This window comes from Panthera tigris, chromosome B1 (assembly GCF_018350195.1).
Source record: "Panthera tigris isolate Pti1 chromosome B1, P.tigris_Pti1_mat1.1, whole genome shotgun sequence".
NCBI lineage: Eukaryota > Metazoa > Chordata > Mammalia > Carnivora > Felidae > Panthera > Panthera tigris.
Window position 1 is genome coordinate 153,198,336 of NC_056663.1, and position 11,833 is coordinate 153,210,168.

The window sequence follows — 11,833 nt, forward strand, 5'->3', positions numbered from 1 at the left end:
CCTAGTTATATAAAACTTATCTGTCAAATTCATGAATTTTAAGAGAATATAGGTTATAAGTCATGCCTCTGGTGGTTTGTAAAACACGTTATTAATTAATATGCATGAAATAATGAGAATAGGAAATAGTCAACTGGCACAGCTATGCAACATGTAGGTGGAATTTTGGTCATCAAGACTCAGAATTTTGCAAATGAATGAAGCCTAATAGAATGCTGAATGGGTGAAGGAAATAAATGAAGATGTGGAAAGTATCTTTCTTACCCTTTTGTTTAAGCCAAAAATTAAAGGTGTCCAGTGCTAACATTTTTGTGCTCTAAGGACCCTTGGGATAGTGTCTTCTGGTTCTTCCTTTACTATACAGTTCTTTATAATGATACCCTTAAGACACCCAAATAGAGAGAATATGTTTTGATTCTGTTTATGGAAAAAGATAAATTGCCTCTGGTACTATTTTCATCTGTTTATGTTTATTTCCCATCCTGCCTCATTAGGACTTCTCTCAGTGTTTCTAATTTTATTTCTTTCAATTAGGCCAAATAGTATATCAAATATACCTTATGTTTAGTCTCAAATATCCCAACAGATCTGATTTATTTTTCATGCTGTAATGTAGTTGCTCATGTTGTATTATGCAATTTTAAAATGAATAAATTATATATAATGCCATAATGCCATTCATTAGAAAGCAGATCATAGCAGAACAAAAGACCCACTGCGCATTACTTTTAAATGTAATTTGTGTTTCGTTTTGCTTTTCCTCATTTGTTTTGTATCAGCTGGGATACATTCGTCTTCAAATAATATGTAACCTAACTCAAAACGTCCACAAAATGTATTGGATCATGATGTGGTAAGATGTCTCCAGCAAATTTGCTCTTTACTTCCATACGTAACAGGTTCATTTTCTGAACCTTAACTGGAAGCACAAAGGTTTGCCAATGTTTCTTAGCAAACCACTGCTTTCGACTCATTGGTTCAGGTAATATGATCATTATAAACCATTGATTGCCTAGATGAATGGAATTAGTTATACACCAATCAGCCACCTTAGGAAATGAAAGTACAGGCATCTTTAACTAAATGCATGAGTAAACGCAAAAACTGAGCTGAGTAAACACAAAATTGAAAAATGTTAGATTTATGAGAAAATGAAGAGAGGTGAAGCCATGCAAGGGAGACAACCAATAATAGCCACTCTAATATGTTTTAAAATATTTCCCATCTTTACTAATACTTTTATTCTGATTTTTGTTTTAAATGCTTTTGTGGTAATGGGGAGTTGTGTCATATATTAATCCAAATACTCTGTGGTGTAGAAGGCTATTAGGTACATTTTAACTGGCCCATATTTTATTGTTCAGATCTCTGCTGAAAATAACATTTTAAAAGAGCATTCCACAACCTTTTATTCTGTACCAGAAGAATGTACACCTTTGGAAAGAGTGCCAAAGTCATAGTCTTCAATAAAAAAATGGTACAAACATGTATATAACACTAAAACTATACAGGTTGCAATTTCTGCTATGACAGTGACACAGACTTTGTAGAACCGTTTTCTTTTGTGTTTCATCAAAAAACACTAACAATTGTCTACAGCAGTTATATCACCTGCTTCTCACATGACATGGATTGTATCAAGTAAAAATGAGTCAAAATAGTATATTCTGCTTTTTGCTTTTCAGTACTAGACATAGGGCTATTTTCATTGTTAGAAATACATATTATATACCATATATGTCATCACTCTGTATACATTTTAAAGGTGTATTATTGCAAAGCTAATTGTTAAAATTATGTGAAAACTACAGATATGAAAATGTCATAATTTAAATGAAATATATAATACGGCATAATAGGTCAAATCAAAGCAAATTTATTGACATAATATCTCAATATTATTCACCATAAGCCTATGAGTTAGATGAGGGTAAATGATATTATGGATCCCATTCTTCCAGTGTTTAAACAAATTCATATATGCTAATTTCACATGATAGGTAGATAAAAGGTCTGCGGTTAGAATAATCTTTTAATTCATTTTGCTTTCCAATCAAGAAAAAGATATTTATCTACTGGAAATACATCAAAATAAAAAGATTTTACACACAAAAAAATCAACAAAACAAAAAGGTAATGCACTAAATGAAAGAAGATATTTGCAAAAATAGGTCAAATAAGGGTTAAGATCCAAAATATATAAATAACTTATACAACTTAACACACACACGCACATGCACACACACAAACGCACACACACACACCAAATAATCCACCTTAAAAATAGGCAGAGGAACAGAATAGACTTTTTCCCAAAGAAGACATACAGATGGCCAACAGACACATGAAAAAATCTCAACATCACGAATTATCAGAGAGATGAGAATCAAAATTACAATGAGATCTCACTTTACACCTGTTAGAATGGCTAGTAACAAAAAGATGAGAAATAATAAAAGTGTTGGTGAGAATTGAAGAATAAGGTATCATTGTGCACTATTGATGGGAATGTAAATTGGTGCAGCCACTGTGGAAAACAGTATGGAGTTTCCTCAAAAAAATAAAAATAGAAATACCATATGATCCATTGATTCCACAACTGGGTATTTACACAAAGAAAATGAAAACACTAATTTAAAAAGATGTATGTACCCATATGTTTGTTCCAGCATTAGTTATTATAATCAAGATATGGAAGCAACCTAGATGTCCATTGATAGATAAATGGATAAATAAAATGTGGTGTGTGTGTGTGTGTGTGTGTGTGTGTGTGTACTATAACTCTGACATAAAAAATCATGAGATCTTGCCATTTGTGACAACATAGAGAGACCTAGAGGGTTTTATGCAAAGTGAAATAGGTCAGACAGTAAAAACAAACAACAAATATCATATTGTTTATACGGAATTTAACAAAACAAACAAAGCAGAAATAGACCCATAAATACAGAGAATAGACTAGTGGTTGCCAGAGGAGAAGGAAGTGGGAGGTGGGAAAAACTGATGAATGGGAGTAGGAGATACAGGCTTTCAGTTATTGAATGAATAAGTCATGGCAATAAAAAGTACAACTGGGGAATGTAATAACTTTGTATGGTGGCAGTGGTAACTACACTGTGGTGAGCATAGCATAATGTATAGACTTGTGAAATCACTATGTTGTATACAAAGCTAACGTGACAGTGTGTGTCAAATATACTTCAAATTAAAAAAAAAAATTAAATGCCCAAATGGTCATTAGGTCAAACGTGTTTTTTTTTTCTTTACATAGATCCTTTTCTTGATTATTGATACAGCAAATATCCATTAAAAATGATTGGAAAAATGGAGAAAAAGCATGAAAAGGAAAGTGAAGTCAAACAAAATCACTAACCCTAGACAAAATCACCTTTTATATTTTTGTGTGTTTTTTCCTATGCTATCCAAATATATATAATACATTTGCATTGTCTCTTTTTACCTGGCGTAGTGACTAAAATGTAATTTGGCATTGCTTTTGTCTTTAGATTTTGTTAAATTAATTATATCATATCTATGAAATAGGATATTTAAGATATTTCAGTCTTGAATTCACACTTTTTATATAATAATTTCACATAACATTGTTATCAGCTATGCCTCTGATCATGTCTGTAAAATAAATAATTAAATATGTAATTATTTGTCATATATGTCTAATTTTTAAATTAAAACTTCATCATTTAGAATATTTTAGGTTCATAGTCAAATCAAAAGGAAGGTACAGAGATTTCCCATATACCTTCTGCGCACACACATACACAGCCTCCCCATTATCAATATTCCCCATCAGAGTGGTAGATTTAATGTTTCTGTAATTTTGAATGATTATTTTCTGAAAATATCAATCATTTATTCAGTGTGTGTGTGTGTGCGTGTAGGGTGATATGGTTATGAATTGAAAATAAATTAATAATCAGAATATTAGAATATCTGGATAGGTAGAATATATAGAATAATTGAAGGCACATCAAAATAAATCTCATGCTTCATGGCAATTTCAGATTTCTTTTTTAAGACTTCTTTCACAAGATAAAGAGCCATTGTTTGTTTAGACTGGGAGTTGGTGGCAAGAAATAGTAAAAACACAACAAAAATCGATCTTGGCCAGTTTAAAATTGCGTGTTTTGATAATTGTGTATTTTAGATATCATATATTTGGAGCACCTAGGTGGCTCAGTTGGGTAAGCATCCAGCTGTTGATTTCGGCTCCATCATGATCTCATGGTTGTAAGCCCCATGTGGAGCTTCATGCTGGGTGTGGAGCCTGCTTCCGATTCTCTCTCTCCTTCTGCCCCTTCCCCTCATTCTCAACAAATGTAAATAAATAAATAAATAAATAAATACATCTTATTTTGCTCTTTAGAATGTAATCTGTAATATTAATTAAAGCTTACATTATATATATGTATATGTGTGTATATATATATATACACATATATATTAATGTTTATTTCTGAAAGAGAGAGAGACAGAGTGTGAGTGAGGGAGGGCCAGAGAGGGAGAACAGAATCTGAAGCAAGCTTTAGGCTCTGAGCTGTCCACACAGAGCCTGACACGGGGCTTGAACTCAGGAACCGCAAGATCATGACTTGAGCTGAGATTGGCGCTTAACCAACTGAGCCACCCCAGGTATCCACCATTTTATATCTTTTTAATTTGAAATATAGTTGGCATATAAAATCCCATTAGTTTCAGGTGTACATCATTGTGATTTGATATTTTTACACATTATGAAATGATCTTCATAAGTCCAGTTACCATTTGTCACCATAAACAGTTATTACAATATTATTAACTATATTCTTATGCTGTGCATTACATCTCTGTGACTGATTTATTTTATGTCTAGAAGTTTGTACCTCTTAATCCCCACTTCTGGCTATTTATCTGAAGACAAGGAAAATACCAATTTCAAAAGATATATGTATCCCTGTGTTCACTGCAGCATCATTTAAAATAGTCACATTTAATATTAATATTCAAAGTCTCTCATCATTTTGAAAAGAGTACCCAATATATTCCTAGAGACACTGTGGAAACTATGACAACTCTTTTAGCCAGTAATTTTTTTAACCTTGTAAATATTATCCAGTTAACTACAAAAAGAAATGTTATAGAAAAGTTTTACTTTGTTCAATATTTTGTCTGCAAACAGTTCTGCTGAGACTCTTTTACGAGCTTACTGCCAGATATGTTCTTCAAGTGTTTTAAAAATGAGTGGCAAGTTTATATAAAAACAATATATTTTGTGATGTGATTGTCAATTTAAACAATGTGAAGACAGACAGAAAAACACCGAACACATTATTTTCATGAGAGTTGCATTGTTTTATTTCATTGGCCCATATACATCTGTTCACCAAATCTATAGGAATTATGGTAGAAACAGACACAGAAATAATCTATATTTAAAAACATTTATGGCAACACACAATGAAAGTGTCACAGTTCTGGTGGCCAATGTGTACACACAACACAAAAGAAAGAGAACATTCTGTGAGGTCAAATGGGTGAGGATTTAGCAAGAAAGATGATATATTGTCAACTCATTCCAGTTTGAACCATAATGATACTCATTCCAGTTTTATCTATAAACATAAACATAGTGATGTTCCCTCCCTTGGAGGAACATTGTGTTAGAAAAAAAATAATAATAAAAGAAAAGCATAAGCAAATGATTCTTTTATGTAAAGCATCAAAGAACACTGGAAAACAAGGACACCCTTATTTTCTCTATTTTTAGCTTCTTTAAAGGTATACAGCTTAGGAATTTTTTCCAGAAGGAAATGGATTAGGATCATTTTCTCAGTTGAAAAATAAGAAAATAAAATCATAAGTGACTTTGCATCTGAGTGGGTTAATTTTTTCAAGATTAATGCAGTAAGAAAGTTTAGTACCTTTTGAAATGATATTTATTTAAAATGATGGTTAATTTTATGTTAATTTGGTTAGACCACAGTATCCAGCTATCTGGTCAAACACTGGTCTGGATGTTGTTAAGGTATTTTTTAGATGGAATTATATCTATTTTAGAGAAAGAGATGGTGGTGAGGGTCTTGGGAGACAGAGGGAGGGAGAGAGAGAGAGAGAGAGAGAGAGAGAGAGAGAGAGAGAGAGAAAATCCCAAGTAGCTTCCACACTCAGTGTGGAACCCCATGCAAGGCTGGATCCCACAACCCTGGGACCATGACCCGAGCGGAAATCACGAGTTGAATGCTCAGCCAGTCAACTGAGCAACCCAGGTGCCCCAGATATAATTAATATTTAATCAGTAGACTAATAACCTCCATAATGCGAATGGGCCTCATCCAATCAGTTGAAGGTTTTGGTGAAAAAAAGACAGACCTCCCCAAACTAAAATGAAATCCTACCAGCAGACTGCCTTTGGACTTGAGCTAAAATATCAACTTTTCCCTGCGTTTCTAGACTACCAGATTACACTGCAGATATTAGACTTGTCAGCCATCACAGTCATATGAGTCAATTCTTTAAACTCTTTCCTTTTCTCTCTCTCTCTCTCTCTCTCTCTCTCTCACACACACACACACCCTATTGGTTCTGTTTCTCTAGAGAACTCTGAATAATACAACAAAGATGTGATGAAACTAATCATTTATTCTTAAAACAATTCACATTAGACATTTTAAATGTAAGATAATTCTACAGGTACTTGAAAGTTTAATGAGCAAGTGTCACAGAGTCCCAGGCTGACTTGTACTGACAGATTGTCATTTTTCCCTCAATATCCATGTGTCATGGGTAAATCCTTTTGAATAGTTAATTAAAGTGGGACACATTACCCGAGTTAGAGATAGCTCTAATTTCTAAGCTGGCTACTATTTTTAAGTGGATAGCTGTAGGGTTATTCATTCACAGTAAGTGGTTGTAATGAGCAGTAGAGAAGGAAAATCTCAATGGACAGAATTTCATGTTTTATGTCTCTTGGTTTTTGGTTTATGGCATTTCTTCGCCTACTAGAATAAAACTATCGTAATAATGGGTGCACTCATGGCTCTTGTTTGAGACTATCCTTATGGCCTAGATCACCTGGCAAGATTCATATGGAAATACTATTCCGAGCGATTTTTATTAACATTTTTAAACAACAAAAAGTTGAGTAAGAACAAATGTAACTTAAAAATGCAATTTGAAGAGACAACTAGCCCATCACAATCTAACAATATCGTTAGAGATTTTTACTCCAAACTACCTTTTGATTGGCTACTTTAGCCAATCTTGGCAAATATTATACTGTGGTATTCATATAGTCTATACTTAAGTTTATTTCAGGGGTCATTTGATCATTCTAACCAGCTAGAATATGAGTTCAACACTCCTAGGACTACAAAAGTTTTAACCACGAATATATTCCTCATGTATAGCAGAGAGTCTGGCACATAATAGATATTCAGATAACTTAGAATGACTGAATGGGTTAAATATTTGATAAAGACCTATCATATATTTGAATAGGCATTTATCAAAATAGTTGAAACTATTGTGTATATGGATGTTTACTAACTATGCTATTCATTAATTTAAGTTGTAAGTATTTGTACCTTAAGTTTTTTTAATTTTTTTTAATATTTATTTATTTTTGAGAGAGAGAGATAGAGTGTGAGTGAGGGAGGGGCAGCGAGAGAGGGAGACAGAATCTGAAGCAGGCTCCAGGCTCTGAGCTGTCAGCACAGAGCCCAATGTGGGTCTTGACCTCAAGAACTGTGAGATCATGACCTAGCTGAAGTCAGACACTCAACTGACTGAGCCACCCAGGCGCCCCAGTTTGTACCTTAAATTTTAAGAAAACGTAAACACTTCTAAAATACCTGCTGTGTGTTAAACAGCATACTGTGAATCACACATACACATATAATTTAATCACTTTAATACGCTAGTTTAACTACTGTATTATATCTTATTAATGCATAAAATATCAAAAATAATAAGCAAAATAAAAGTGAAAATAAAATAATTTAAATTATTAATGTTGAGAGTTTTCATTTTCTGCATTATCACAAATTAAGTCTGTTGGAAGAGATAAGATTTTGAAGCTATGTATCCCATGAACATATATGTCTAGGCATAGCTCTGTAAAATAATTTCAAAATTGAGGCAATAAATAATTTCATGGAAAAAATAAAAGAAAGTAGAAGTAAACTTTTTCTGAACAAATTATTTGAAATATAACTTTGGAATTATTTCATGGACATGAAAACACGCTTATTATATTTGTCATGTTTCAGGAAATTACTAGATTTGTTATGGACATTATTTTGTTGTTGTTATGGACATCATTACTAAAACATTAAAAACAGGAAAATTCTATTAAACTTCATCTTTGACAGGTTTATTTCTGTAGCACATTGAGAATGGAAAGATACTGAACAACTTGCTATTCCTGTGATAAATCAAATATTTGACTCAAGAAGATTTAAAAATATTTATCTTTTTTTTTAAGTTTATTTATTTTGAGAGAGAGAGCATGCACGCAGCAGGGGGAGGGGCATAGAGAGGACAGAATCTCAAGCAGGCTCAGCACAATCAGTCCAAAGCCCGACATGGGACTTCATCTCATGAACTGAGAGATCATGACCTGAGGTGAAACCAAGAGGACGCTTAAGTGACTGAGCCATACAGGTGCCCCTAAAATTATTTATCTTAAAGGGAAAATAACAGTATTAAATTAAGATGGCTTGAAGAACTCTTTTTCTTTTCTGTTTTTTTTTTCTGCAACAGGAAAGATTCATAAACTATTTCCTTTACAAAGAAAAAGGATAAATATTCTTATATAAAGTGGAAGCAAAATACTAAATATATATTTTTTGCAATCATTGCAAAAGCTTGTAGCTATTTTGATTCCTGCAGAACTTTAATGAGTATTATTTCAAGCGTAAGCCATACTTATATCTATTCATAAAATTAAAACAATGTAATGCCAACTAAAATTTTAAACTAGTCTCTAATTAAATGATATTCTTGCCCCAAATAAAAACATTATATATCTAAATAAGAAGTGTTGAAAGAAGTAGCTTTTTTGTCATGAAGCAAATAATGGATTTCTTGATTTCTGGTAAATTAGCTTTTTTGGGAATCATGCACAAATATTAGTTTGTTAGAATGAAATGTAAAACGAAATGTTAGGCATTTTTACATTTGTTTTCCTTTTCAAGGTTAAAAAGTAATTCATATAATTCTTATACCTTTGAGCAAATATATATTTAACATATATAAATGAACATGCATGTTTCAGAATAGTAATATTCTGAGATTTTTTTCCAAATTTTCAAAAACACTAAAAGCTAAATTATTTCACTTCTTATTAGATAGTCAATTAAAATTTTTGAGAGTCTTAGTCTCAGTAACAGGCCATGATATTCAATTGCAGGCCTGAAAGATAAAATCAAATGGAATACTTACTCAAACATAAAAACTGCAATAAATTGTCAGTTGTTCAGTTTGGTTGACTAATGTAGAGATATCTCTGTTTTATCATTCATTTGCCTTTCTAAGTACTTCACTCCCTTGTCATCTGAAACTTAATTTGTCAACTTCTTGCTCTCTATCCGATCACTGTCATTGGCTCAAAAACATGCATTAGTGTTGCCAATCTTAAAAAAAATAAGCAAAAATCAAATAAAATACAAATAAAGTAAGCCTACCCTCCTCCAAATATTGTCCCGTTTTTCTATTCTCCTTAGTGATTACATTTATCAATCTGTTGTTTACTCCTGGTGACTGCATTGCAGCACACTTTACCTATCTTTCTTTTGTCCACACTCCCTTGTTCTTCGTGATGTCATAAAACCAGAGTATATCATCCAAATTTTAAGAAAAAAGGATAGCCAACACACTGAATTTTGTGTACAGAGACGGAACACTGTCTGACTCTCTACATCTGACCCTTCCAGTCTTTGTTTACTCTTTCTTATTCACTGAATCACCAAAGAATGAAACTCTTTAGAGCCCAGTTCTAGCTCCATCTTTTTTCTCTATATAATTTATTCACAGATGATCTCTTCCATTCCTGTGAATTTGAATAACAATCTATCCAATGATGGTATTTAGGTATAGATCTCCAGGGCAAATATATGTGTTGAGTTTAGTCATATACCTAGTGGCTTACTAGATACTTCTACCTGTATGACACAGAAGTATATCAAACATAACACTTGTTGAATTCTTGATTTTTTCCTTCAAGCCTTCTTTAACCTCAATCTTCTTTAGCTAATATCAATTTTCTTTGACCCAAATCAGTAATCTAAGCATCATTTTTTTTATTTAATAGTTTGTTGATTTATTTCTTTGTTATTGCCTTCTTCTATTCCTTCTAGACCGGAGTTTCTTAGGCTTGGCCCCAGTAGTATCGTCCCTAGCTGCAACAACTAAAAATGTTTTTGAACATTGCTAACTGTCACCTGGGGGCAAATTTCTCCTAGGAGAGAATTACTGCCTAGATTGTGAATTCCATAAGAATAAACATGATTTTACTTCTCTGCTGTATCTCCAAAAATCTATAATGGTGGCAGATATATACTTTATGAATACATTTGCTTAATTAATTGTCTAGTTTTCTTGATACATTGTTGCCATAGCATTGTGCATAGAATATAGACTGCATTTTTGATAAACAAGAAAAAAAATTAAATTCAATGCAGTGTTAAATGCAACATGTTTTCAGTTTTAGTGCCTATCTTTACCAGTTATTTCTGTACCTTATACTGTTGGTAGAAATGTGACCATAGGAATTTGGGAACTTTTCACTGTTTACTTCAGTATAGCACCTAATGTGTACAGATTTGTATCAACATGAGAACTGGTGGGGCTCACCTAATGATTCAAATGAAATCAGTGTACAAATTATTATTTGTGAAATATAACTCCGAGGGACCTTCTCTTTGTTACTTGGCAAAACACCTAAATTTTAATATTATTCTTATTTTTTTGTTGTTGTCATTTCTGCCGATGTTTTTAGACTGTAGAGTAGGCACTCAGCCTGTCAGTAAAGGCCATAGACTTCTGCAAAATGAATTTCAAATATTGTGTGACACATATTTTTACCATTTTGTTCTATTTTTGAAAGTAACACTAACTAGAATAAATTATTGTATCTTTTGGAACTTAAAACTATTTGTAAACTTATGTAATCATTACTATAAATTTATAAAATATTTACCATTATCCCAAATATAAAAATAAATAAAGAATGCACAAGGTCAAGCAATGGCTAAGGTAGATAATGCTGAAGAAGTTAGTGAATGATAGAGTCCAGATTCAATTCTCTTTGACTTCAAATTCCATGTTTTAAATTATTATATCTATACTTCTTCATGTAAGTGGGCACTGAGTCATGACATGAGGGATACTATAAAAAGTCAAAAATTCAAAATGGCAGGCAAAAATGCCCAACATCCAGAGACCTATAGAAGTGACAAAGGGAATATAATGTTTCTCAGAGACAGATAGATGGACAGCACACAAGAGACTGCAATATTATGTTTTTTGGTTTTTAAAAACCGGAGGTATGAAGAACAGATGTAATCACATGATCATTTCAATAGATGTGAACAATAACATATAAAAAATTCAATACATTTTCATAATAAAAACACTCAATAAGCTAGCATAGAAGGAAATTATCTCAACATGTAAAAAGCCCACAGCAAACATACTCAATGGTAAAAAACTAAAATCTCTTCTCTAAGATCAGAAACAAAGCAAGGATGCCTACTCTCACCACTTGCTTTTAACAGAGTACGGAAGTCTTAGCTAAAAGAATTAGAAGAGAAAAAATAAAAGACATCCAAATTGGAAA